This window comes from Castanea sativa, chromosome 4 (genome assembly GCF_040712315.1).
Source record: "Castanea sativa cultivar Marrone di Chiusa Pesio chromosome 4, ASM4071231v1".
Classification (NCBI taxonomy): Eukaryota; Viridiplantae; Streptophyta; class Magnoliopsida; order Fagales; family Fagaceae; genus Castanea; species Castanea sativa.
Genome location: NC_134016.1, coordinates 37,559,896 through 37,572,884, shown reverse-complemented (window position 1 = coordinate 37,572,884; position 12,989 = coordinate 37,559,896). Strand labels below are relative to the sequence as shown.

The 12,989-nt window shown below is 32.8% G+C and overlaps 2 pseudogenes; one reads left to right on the top strand and one right to left on the bottom strand.

Annotated features, from left to right (window-relative positions):
• Nucleotides 1-412: 412 nt before the first annotated feature.
• Nucleotides 413-1,933, top strand: LOC142632822 (cytochrome P450 98A2 pseudogene; annotated as a pseudogene).
• Nucleotides 1,934-2,634: 701 nt separating this feature from the next.
• Nucleotides 2,635-4,597, bottom strand: LOC142633127 (flavonol synthase/flavanone 3-hydroxylase-like; annotated as a pseudogene).
• Between the last annotated feature and the right edge of the window lie 8,392 nt (nucleotides 4,598-12,989).

The window sequence follows — 12,989 nt, the reverse complement described above, 5'->3', positions numbered from 1 at the left end:
TTTCTAAAACGTTTTTACTTTTTACCACTCCATAATCCATATTTCTCAAATTGCTTCGAAAGAAAAAATAAAGAGCCAAAAAATTTCTTAAATAATAGTAGTATTAATATTTTACCAAAACCGTGTGGCCTATACTAAGTGAGTTTTAAGAAAACTGTTGGGCAATGGGAGCCTTCACAAATTCGTGTCTTTTAAAATAATTAAACATGTAAACAACATGAATGCATTATTTTAATGCGTTTATTCCTCAATCTAGGGTCTTGAGTTTGTCATGAATTGTATGCCTGTGCTTGTGCAAGAAAGACATAAACAAAATATTGATAACACTATCTATATAAATCCCCTAATGACCATTTCTTCAACTATCATAAAACTAAGCTTATCACCATTTTTGTTTTGTTTTTATATTATAATGACTCTCCCTCTTCTACTTATACCAATCACCTTGATCTTCCTTGTTTTCAAACTCTATAAAGGGATAAGGTTCAAGCTCCCACCAGGTCCATATCCATGGCCCATCCTAGGAAACCTTGCTCACATCAAGCCAGTTAGGTGCCACAATTTCAATGAGTGGTCACAAATTTATGGTCCAATCATGTCTGTGTGGTATGGTTCAGATTTGAGCATAGTTGTGTTAAACTCAAAATTAGCAAAAGAAGTTCTCAAAGATAATGATCACCAATTAGCAAGTAGGCCCAGGAGTAGTCTAACTGCCAAGGTTGTCAAAGATGGTAAGAATCTTATTTGGGCTGATTATGGCCCCCACTATGTAAAGGTAAGGAAAGTTTGTACCATGAAGCTCTTCTCTCCTAAGAGCATTGAAGCTCTTAGGCCCATTAGAGAAGATGAAGTTAGAGCTATGGTTCAATCCATTTTTAAGGATTGCACCAATCCTGAATGTTATGGGAAAAGTCTAATGGTTAGGAAGTATTTGGGGTCAGTAGCATTCAACAATATTACAAGACTAGTATTTGGAGAGAGGTTTGAGAACGAGGGTGTCATGGACCAGCATGGATTGGAATTTAAGGCAATTGTGGAACAGGAAAAGAAGGTTGGTCAATCACTTATTATAACTCATTCAATAAAGTGGCTAGAATGGATTTCATGGCTTAAAAAAGGAGAAATTGCCAAGCATTTGGCACACAAAGATGCATTCACTAGGACTATCATGGACAAGCACATACAATCATGCAATAAAAGTGGTAATGCCAATCAACATTTTGTGGATACATTGCTTACTCTTAGAGAAAGAGATGAACTTAGTGAGGATACCATAATGGGACTACTTTGGGACATGATCACAGCAGGCATGGACACAATTGCTATAGTAGCTGAATGGGCCATGGCTGAGTTGATCAAGAACCCGAGGGTCCAACAAAAGGCCCAAGACGAGCTAGACCATGTAATCGGGCCCAACCGCGTGATGACCGAATCAGACTTGTCAAGTCTCCCTTACTTGCAATGTGTTGCCAAGGAGGCCCTTAGGCTGCACCCTCCAACACCATTGATGCTACCCCATTTAGCTGATGCCATTGTCAAGATTGGTGGCTATGACATACCAAAGGGTTCTCATGTTCAAGTCAACGTTTGGGCCATAGGTCGTGACCCAAAGGTTTGGAAAGACCCATTAGAGTTTAGGCCTGAAAGGTTCATTGAAGAGGATGTTGATATAAAGGGCCATGATTTTAGGTTGCTACCCTTTGGTGCTGGGAGGCGTATGTGTCCTGCTGCACAACTTAGCATCAATTTGGTCATGTCCATATTGGGTCACCTATTGCATCATTTCCATTGGGACCCTCCTAAAGGGGTCCAATTAGAGGAAATTGACATGTTTGAGAGCCCAGGGTTGGTCACTTACATGAGGACACCATTGCAAGCTGTTCCTCGTATTAGGCTATCACCACACTTGTACAAGCGTGAAGGTTGTGTGTGACTAGGGATATGTAATTTTGGGTATTAAGAATTGAAATACGAATCATGCTTTGTTCAGAAAGTTGTACAAGCACGTTCTTCGTTTCATGTTGTCATATCTTTCAAAAATGAAATGCTTCACAAATTTCAATTCATTCATATAGAATTAGGGATAATTAACTAGGAGAAAGTACTGGAGTATTACACACATTTGAAATGCTGAAGTCGTGACTGTTAAGCATGTGTAAAATTGTGTAATAAGATGTGTATAATAAATACTAGGTCGTGTTAACAAATTACTAACCCTTAGAAAGTGCCTCAAATTTCTAATTGTTTTTGTTTGGTTTTTTATTATTTATTTAATATGATAGAAAACTTTATCCTCATCAAGGATGTAACTTTTTTATTTATAGTTCATCAACGAATATATAACTTTTTTATTTATCAAGCAAAATGCATTAATATATATTTTGGTTCAAGAGTCTCTCATATTGGGAAAGGAAAAGTATCTTCCACTTTGCTTAGTTAACAAGATACAATCAAGGCAGAGGAAAAAAAAAAAGAAAAAAAAAAAAACTCACCTTGCTCACATTAACCAAACCTAGATCATTCCACAACCACACAACACAAGCATACTTTAATTTGAAGCATAAAATATATCCATTTGAAATGGAGAGAATCCTAATGCATTAGGTTCTAGGTGGTGGATATTGCATAGAGTAATATGAACTACATCTTCAGGTCTGGAAGGTGGATGGGTCTTGTTTCTCATCCTCGACTGACGGTACTCCTTATAAAGGAATCCTTTGTACTTGGGAGGCTCTCCAATATCTTTGATGAACTACGATAATGATTCAACACACTTGTCTACTTGCAGGTTATAGAAAAAGGCATATGATTATCGGCTTCTTCCCTAAGTTATCACTACTCTATGAGTTGCACTCTTAAATTTGTTGTTGCTCAACACCTTCTCCAAAAGTTTCAAAAATACAAAACATATTATTTTAATGTTGTTACTAGGTACAATACATAAAATAATTACAAATAAATTCTAATTACCTTATAATTGAAGTCATGTCCTTATTTAATGACTTCTTTTTTAATATATATATAAATACGATAGGATTTGAAACCTATTTTATTATGACTTGAGAGTTAATGAAGATGTGAATATTGGACTATTCCTGAATGACATCACCTATATTGACAACGATTGTGGCCTCTGCAGGAGTTACCGGAATCCATTCTCCATTTTTGCAAACTTCTAAGCCTCCAGCTTCATCTTGAAACACAAAGGTAATCAAATTCCCGTCTTCATGTTCCGAGATACCATTATTCTCAATTTCAGTTGAAGGAAAGTAATGCAAAGCTGACATGAAATCCCGGCTTCTATCATGATTGTATTCCTTGAGGAAGTTGGGAGGGAGACCCAAACATTCATTTAAAATACTCTCCACAAGCATACCAGTTCTGGTTAAGGGGGGGAAAATCTCTTTCGAATACATCCCTGTCAAAATCAATGCATTTAATATGTAATGAACAATTCCATCATGTTACTCCTCATATATATGCTTTGTTTTATCTATATTTTTAGTTAACAAATAGTTACCAAATCATGCAAACAAATAATGGATTATTCAATGTAGTGGTTTTCAAAGCCTCATGATGTCTTAGGTCCAAACCTTCTAACTAGCATCGATCTCTAGTGTTCCTGTCATTTCCTAGTGTTTGTAGGATCGGGAATTACACACCCACAAAATAGTTAATTGCTAGAAGAGTTATAGACACCTATGTTAACATGAAATAATATAGTGATATCACTATATTATTATTACATCGATATTTAAATTATTATGTATCTTCAATAAGACTAGCTAGTTCAAATGTCAAGCTCGCCCGTAACATTTGCTAAATGCTTTTTTGTGTAATATTGAGGCCTGGAAATATTCTCATCTTCTCCTTCCCTAATTTTTGCCTAGAGAGCCTAGAGTTCGATGGCACTAGAAACAGTTCCTTTTTCACGTTAATGATAAGCTATATATATAAAAGAATGACAAAAGTTCACTATACTGATAAAACCTTATCCTAAATTTTGAAATACTGATAACAATCAGTAATCAATATTATCAAAAAATTTATTCTTGATGATGCCAATAGTGCTAGACATACCTAAATTCAGGTGGGTTTTGGGGGTACACATTGAAGTTGGACTTGGGTGGAAACAGTAGCAAGTACTCATTCTTGTCCTGCGAGTGTTTGGGCTGCCTAGCATAACCTGCAGGAAGTGGTGCTTCAAACCCAGGACTAGACTAGAGCTTTTCCTCATCAGGGTACTCAAAGAATGTTTTGGAGACGTGAAGGGCACGGCTCATTAGATCATGGGGCACCCCAATTTCACAATCTGGAAGAACCCATACTCGGAACAAGCTTGACCTATTGCCTCCCTGGCCTTGTTCTTGTCACCCTTATGATCCCCATCTCTAAAGAAAGGAGAGAGATCAATAGTGGGAATGGCTGAGCTAACCATTTTAACTTCAAATTCTGTTTACTTTTTTTTAAGAAGAAAATTGTGTTTTCTTGATGACTATGTTTTGCAACTCTTGCACCACCATCAGTTCTTATAAGGTTGATAATTTTCTTAGTAGTCAAGCATTTTTCCCCCACCGAATGTCCATTTGTCCTTACACATAGTGATTAAGAGGAAAAGTTATCGGATGCCATTGATTTGGAAATATTTTATGAGAATATAATAAATCAATTAATTTTATTTGATAACTCTTTTATATTTTCCATGAAAGTGATATCAAGAACTTTTATAAAATGGTTTGTTAATAATTGTCTTAAGAACACATGTTAACATGATCCTTGGTTAAGAGTAATGTTATTAACACAACATTTTTCACAATAAATTTCATAATTGTTAAGTTAACAGATTATTATTGATTCTTTTGTTGTTGACACAACTTTAATATCCATCATTAACAACTTGTCATCTCAATCAGTTGTGAAATTTGTTGTGATTGCACCTCTAGACTAATTGATATGATTACTAGCTGCTTCTTGTTGTCTTGCTAAGCTTAAGATTCCTATAGTTGGGAGTTCAATTAGCAGCATCTAGCCTAGCTAATTGAGCCAAGAGAATATTTGATACAAGAGTAACACGACATGACAACTTAATTTGTGATACTTGTGTAGTGTTGTTTATTATTTACTAGCGGAAGCCAAAACTTATGTTTGTCTTTGTTTCAGTTTCCTTTGGAGTATCTCGAGTAGGGATTATGATTTTTTTTTTTTTTCGTATTCTTATACCATTAAATAGTATAATCTAAAATTTTAAAGGGCTTGCATGCAGTGTGGGTGATACTGTACCGTACTGGCCGGTACGGTCGGTATATACCGTGCCGGCCAATGAACCGGTACAGGTACACTCCTGTTTCGTACCGGAGAAAATACCAGCCGTACTGGCGAAATCCGGTTGTTTCGGCCGGTAAATGGATATCCGACCGAAACACGAAAATTCTCATTTGCAAGGACAGAAAATAGAGAAGAAGGAGAAAATGAAGAACAAAACTCTCTATTTGCTTCTCATCAGAAAACAACGGTGAAGCACAAAATTGACGGAGCTCTCAATCAAAATATAAACTCAAATCACAATTTTAAAACTAATCAAATTAGAACAAAAAAAAAAAAAAGAGAACAAAACTGACCCATCTGAGCCTCAGTGGGGAGGAGGACCTGCGGTGGTGTAGACGAAAAGAGCTGCAGACGAAGTGGAAGAGAAGAAAAGAAAAAAGAAAAGTGGAGAACTCCAGTGGAGTAGACGAAGAGAAGAGAAGAAAAGGAAAAAAAGGAAAGTGAAGTCCAGTGAGTGCTAGAGAACAAAAGAAAAAAGAAAAGTGGAGATACAGCTAATGGAAAGGTGTGGTGGAGAAAAAAAGAGGAAAAAAAAAAAAAAAACGTGTGGATGAGCTGAATTCATTTCTTCTTTTCAGCTTTGGTTTTTGACCCAATGTGATGTGATGTGACATAACATACACGTATTGCCGGATTGTCTTTGCATTGCAACAGATTTATATTTAAAAGAATGCTAATATTACCATATTTTAAACAATTTTTGTCATAATTTGTTGTGTGAGGAGTTGTAAGTGATGAAAATATGAACCCACATGCACCCACAATTTTTTTCACCTCTCACAACTTATCATATAACGAGTTGTGATAAAAGTTGTGTGAAATATTATAATACTAATATTTCTATAATATTTAAAGTTTTTTTTTTTGAAATAGATATACTTATACTTATAATTATAAATTATTAAATAATTATTTTAATTTTTAAATTATTAGATGATTTAAATATTTTATTTTATTTGAGGTAAGTGTCTTCTCATTATTATATATTTATATCTTGATAACTCCATAAAAAAATATAAAAAGTTGCCAAAATGATATATTGAGTTATTAGAAATATAACTTTGTATATTGTATAAAATAGTAAAAAAAAATAGCGATAAATCCGAAACGGTACACCGGTATTGACCGGTATCCGAAATATATCGTACTGTTGGCCAAACCGGTACAGCTTCCGGTACGGTATTGACTTCCTTGCTTGCATGAGGACATTGACATGTTTGAGAGCCTAGGGTTGGTCACTTACATGAGGACACCATTGCAAGTTGTTCCTCATATTAGGCTATCACCACTCTTGTACAAGCGTGAAGGATGTGAGTGTGGCTAGGGATATGTAATTTTCGGTATTTGGAATTGGGATATGAATCATGCTTGTTTAGAAACTTATACATACACGTTCCTCGTTTCATGTTGACATCTCTTTCAAAAACGAAATGCTTCACAAATTTCAATTCATTCACGTGGAATTTAGGAATAATTCACAAAGGGAAAATATTAGTACACAATTTTATTCACATTCTTAAAATGCAAATTTGTGTATAAAATCAATATCAATATCTATATAAAAGTCTCATGTAGGAAAATATGAAGTTCTGCCATGTGGTGCTTTAATATTGTATTTAGCCTTAGCATTAATTTCTATTCATTAAGTTCTTTTCATTGCTCTCCAAAAAAATGGGCTGCCCTTAAGGTTTTTGAAAAGCCCAAGCCTCCCTACGTGTAGTTGAAAGCAAAGATTGTGACTAAATACAGAGTTGAGAGTAGAAATGCACCTCGTCTACTTCTTTGAAAACATTGGTTTTTCAATCTGAAATCAGTGATTATTTGAAGCAATAAATGCAGAAGCTTAAGAGATTTTAGTCTTTTGGGCTTCAATACTAATCCCTTTAAGCAATAATAAATCTCACCCAGGCGCTTTATTCCTCCTGCGATGCCACTCTTCTTGGAACAATCTATCTCCTTCTCACAACAGTCATTCCCGACCTCTACCTAACCCAATCAGGGCATAATTTGGTCACCTTGATTTTGCCTTCTAATTCAAGGTTATATTATTTTGTGTCTCTCTCCCGATCATCCCCTTGTAAAATGTCCATTTTGCAAGTCTAATACGTGGACATGTATACTTCTTCCTACAGCCAATAAATCAACACGTGGTTTTCTTCCTCCTTCAATGTTCTATCAATTTATTGTCTATGTAAAATATTTTTCTAAAATATATCTCTCTCTAATTTTATTTCTGCCAATGAGTTGCTTGATCAGAGTTGAGTTGAGTTGCTTGATTAGAGTTGGAATGCATGTAGTCAGATTTAAATTTAACCCGCTTCTGTAAGAGGTTTGTGATGTTGCCCTCTATAGTGTCCATATTTATTTTGGAAAGTAGAGGAGATACCTAGGCTACAAGGCTTAGTCTATTGTGACAAGGACCAATTAAAAGGCATCTAAATGAATTTCTATACTTCAAGTTGAAGACACCACAAAGTTGAACTAATGAAGGCCAAAATGAATTTGGTGAAGGTTGTGAAACATGATGATACCTTATAAGTGATGACTTATCTAATTTTAGCCCATAGTGATTATGCCCTCATTGCTCTCCGTGTGGCTCTAATTTGATATTCTTATTGAGCACATTATTGGAGGCATAAACACAAGTGTAATGAGATTCTACTGATCACTGACATAGTTTTTGCCTCGATGAAAAGTACTTTTCTTTTTTTCTTAATATGCCTATATTAGAATGCCTTTCTACTTTCAAGTTTCTGCTTTGTATTTGCCTTTCAGAGGCACTGATGAGTAGAGTTGGATATTGTAATTACTTTGAATTTAATGATGGTATTAACTATTAACTTGACATGCGATTACTAATGTCCAACATTTTGTTGAACTATTCTAATATTCTTTATTCACCTTTGTCTTTACATATTAAAGCACATTGAAGATGCTACTCCTTACCTTGATTGTTGCATCTACATAAAGTTTCCAATTTGTTGGGTGTTGGAAAAAACTGGTTTTGTATCTCATATAAAACACATAGCGGAAGTAACAAATAAGAATCTTTTTCATTCATGATTGATAACGTGCATTATGTAAATTTCAGAATTTAAGAACAAGATAGCGTACCTTGGTGTGATGAAATTCAAAACCAAAGATTGAAGTACTCGAGAATACTTTTAATCTTCACTCAAATTCCACTTTACGCTCAAGATGTGTGGTTTCTCAATCAGTTTTCAAAAAGAGAATGAATGTGTGTCTCTCTCACATACACACAATTTCTTATATCACTAATAAAAATTCTGTATATTTCTTCATTTATAACTAACTGATTATCTAATTGGGCTGGCCTATTAGGCCTTTCCAATTGGACTTTAGTGTGTGGCTTGGAGTAAGACCAAAAGGGACTAATAAGACACTAGCTCCAATGGGCCTTGGGCTTTTCCATCAACTCTTGACAAGTCCAAAGTTACCATTAATTATATTTAATACCACTATATAAATCTAATTGCACTATAGGCCTTATTAATAAATTATATCCCAAGACTTTATTATACACGCAACCCCTTCATAAAATATTCATAGTAATACAAAGTTATGAATATAGACTACCACTTTGAAAATTACTACATCTTAATCCTTGAGTACCCGGTTTAATTCTTTAAAATTATTCATTATATATTTATGAAATCCAATTTCATAAATATATACTTTAGTAATTTCTTACCAAATGGTTAGGCCTAACTCTCTGAATAACTGAACCCATTAAACTTATCTCAAGGGAATATTTTATATCTCCATCAAGAGACTATGAATTCCATTTTGAGAATATATGTTCTATCAACACTAAATGTGGTTGTCCAACATACTGAGGTTTTGACCGTTACTTTAGATCTCACTCTTGATATATCAAAGCAACCTACACTTCATGATCAGGTTCATTATCCTCTCAGGATTAAGAGTTCATGTAAATAAAAGTCGTGAGATTTATTATTCATTTGGCAGTCATTAGGAGAATAATAAATCTCACAGCAGTCCAATTCAATATGTCTTAACTCTTAAAAGATATCAACATATCAACTAGAAGTCTCCACTTCCATGATCAAGACAAATCATCTTAGTTGATACGTTATAGTCTTCGCAGATGAAATGCTCAATTTCATCACTGACTACGAACTATAAATTCTAAGTTTACAAAGAACTTGTGATTTATATCTTCTGTGACTAAATCACATAAATTACATATTATGCATCTCATGGGCTATATGATAATGTCCAAATATTCATGTTACCATTATTTTAGATAATATTAAAACAACTTTATTAAACGCAACATTAAGTCATACATAGTGTCATACATAGCATCATACAATAGGATTTAAGGGCACACATCCTAACATTGGGGGCATTTCATGTGTTGCTAGACCTGAGAGTACGTGTTATTTGTAGCTTGGAGAGCATGTGTTTTTAAGATGCAGTAAATTGAGTGTGTCATGTGAATATTTCATAAGTAGCTATGTTTGTATCAATATATGTGCGCATGCTTGCATGTGTTCTAGCTATGGTAGCTAACCCTCATAGAGATTACACACTTTATTACACCCAACTCAAGCATGTTGTAATTTACTAATTTGTATTTGCTTCGACTCCTAGGTGGTAGCTTGGAACTAAAAATATGATGTTGGAGGGAAAATAGTGGTCACTACCTCAACATATGTTTGTCAAGTAAGATTTGTAGTTAACTGCTGCCAGATATCTCATCCCTCAACCACTTAAGCGAAGATCCAATTGCTACATCTTGCAGATTATTATTATTACTAGCATGTAACTCATGCAAATGAATGGATGCATTTAAAATTAAACACGATTTTTATTATAAAATATAAATAATTAGTCAAATTATTAAAAAAAAAATTAGCATGTAACACTTGCATACATATAGATACATTTAAAATTAAACGCAATTTTTATAATAAAAATATAAATAATTAGTCAAATTATTAATAAAAAAATCATGTAACATATGCATACATACAGATACATTTAAAATTAAACACAATTTTTATCATCAAAATATAAATAATTAGTCAAATTATTTTTTGAAAAAAGTAAATGTAATTAGTCACATATTAAGATTCTTATATAAATTTAATACTACCTATGATCATTTTTTTTTTCTAATTTTTAATAAGATAGAATGTGTAGTGATCTTTGTTGTGTGGAAATTTTATTGAGTATATGTGATTGGTTTTTTTTTTTTTTAAATTTTATAGTTCATTAATGTTAAATTCTTAGTATTTTGCACTCATTAACTCACTTGTACAAAGATTAAAAAACTTAAGTGGACATATGACACAAACTTAAATGGAAAATTATGGTGTGGTTTGCCCATAAATTTAAACACATGGCACAAAATTAGATTTTAATTTCAAATTCTAATTGAACTTTCTCTCAACTTTGCCTATATATATATATAGAGAGAGAGAGAGAAGTAAACTGCGCATAAGTTTATTTATATATGTATATATAAGTAAACTGTAGTTACTTTTTTTTGGAAAAGTTAGTTGATTATAAGTATTTACAGTGCTATATTTCAATATATAAGAGAATCTTTTGTTGTAACCATTGAACACATTACTAAGACTTTACTTTGGTGTGGCGTTTGGTACGGGGTAATATTTTAGAATTCCTAGGAATGTTTAAAAATTCACATGTTTGGTTGCAAATCACGCTAGGGAATCAGATACCAAGGGAATCTGGATTCCCCCCTTAAACCCCTCTCAGTAGGAATGTGGATTCCCTTTAAAACAGGTGGGAATCCAGATTCCTAAGTTTAAAGGAAATTGTATTTTTTATAAATTGACAATTTTAATCATTTTTCCTTATCATTTAAGAAATTAAGATAAATTATAAAGCAAATTATTGTGAATTAAACTCTTTGAAAGATTATTATTAAGAATAAAAGCATTTGAGAATTTAAATAGTTATTTTTGTATTATACTTGTCATTTTGAAATGTTAGACTATAATTTTAATGAATTTGTCATAATTAATAGTTTATTTGGTTTATCATTATTTATTTAGAGGAATATTTATAAAAAAAAGACTTGGTAGTTAATAATAAAATCTAAGGATAGAATGGAAAAAATAAATAATTCATTTAAGATTCCTGGGAATAAACCAAACATTATCATTTCACATTCTTAGGAATCTCAAGAGATTCCCAATAAAACCAAACATAGGAATAGTTACATTCCTAGGAATAGTTACATTCTTAGGAATGTGATCCCTAAGAAACTAGATGCCAAGAGTAATGTGGATTCTCCCGTACCAAACGCCACATGGATGTAACTTTGTGTTCCTGGATACTTAATTTCAGATGGGGTGCAAAATTATTGAGGTACTATTACATGTGTTTTACATGCAAGCCTCTTAGAGCTCATCATTATTAGGTCTGCAGAATGTATGTATTGAGGCTATATTGACTTTAATTAAAACCTTTGATTTGTGAATATAAATAGGAACGTGATTAAATTTTATGATTTTAGGTTCTTAGATTTGTTGCCAAAAATTATGTCCAGATCATCACGGTTTGTGGATGAATAAGTTTTAGCTTCCAAATGTTGGTTAAAATTTGATTTTTCATGTAAAATAAATTATTTTGTTTCCATTTTAATTGTTGAAAATCATATAAAAATAAGCCTACACAAAATTTGAGTATAATGATATGGTAATTGAAGCAAAGTTGGACTACTTTGGTCCAAGCCTGTTCTGCAAATCAAATCTCTCGATTTTTTTTTTTTTTTAGAAAGAAATATCTCAAATTGAGTGTTCTATGTATGAAGAAGATTTGAAAGCTTTATGAGGGCACACAAATATATATGTTATTGGAATTCATTTTTAACCATTGTGGCTTGTGGTTGCTAAATGACTTCATATTAGTTTGGGATATATACAAAAAATAACAGATAGTGTTGCTAGATTTGAATTTGGCAGATTTCATACTAATTGCACTCAATTGAAATTTTTCTTAATTTTAAACTTTAACAGGATTTGATTAAATATTGGCGTAAAAACCATGACTAACAATAATAGTATTGATGACCTCAATAGGTCATAAGATAATTTTTTACAAAATATTTCAAAATGCACCACGCACCGCGTGAGATATCTACTAGTTATATATAATATGGTGTATATAATAAACAAGGATTGAGATCCCTCTCACATCATTTTCACCTTTTTAAAATCTTTTACTTTTTTTTAATTCCCAACTTTTTTTTTTTTTTACCTTTTGTAACTTCTTTGATTCAATGATTGATATCAAAAGTAAACTCTTTAACTTTTGATTTGAACCGTTGAGAAGGTATTGCATGATGCCATAGCGCACCAAATCTCAATCTATCTGCGAATGTGTACCATATATAATAACCCTTAGAAAGTGCCTCAAATTTCTAATTGTTTTGGTTTGGTTTAGTTTTTATTTATTTATTTAATATGATTGAAAACTTTATACTCGTTGAGTAGGTAACTTTTTTTTTTTTTTTTTTTTTTTATATATCAAGCAAAATGCATTAATATATACTTTGGTTCAAAGGTCTCACATATTTTGGAAAGGAAAAGCATTGTCCATTTTGCTTGGTTAACAAGACAAAATCAATCCATCAAAAGAAAAAGAAA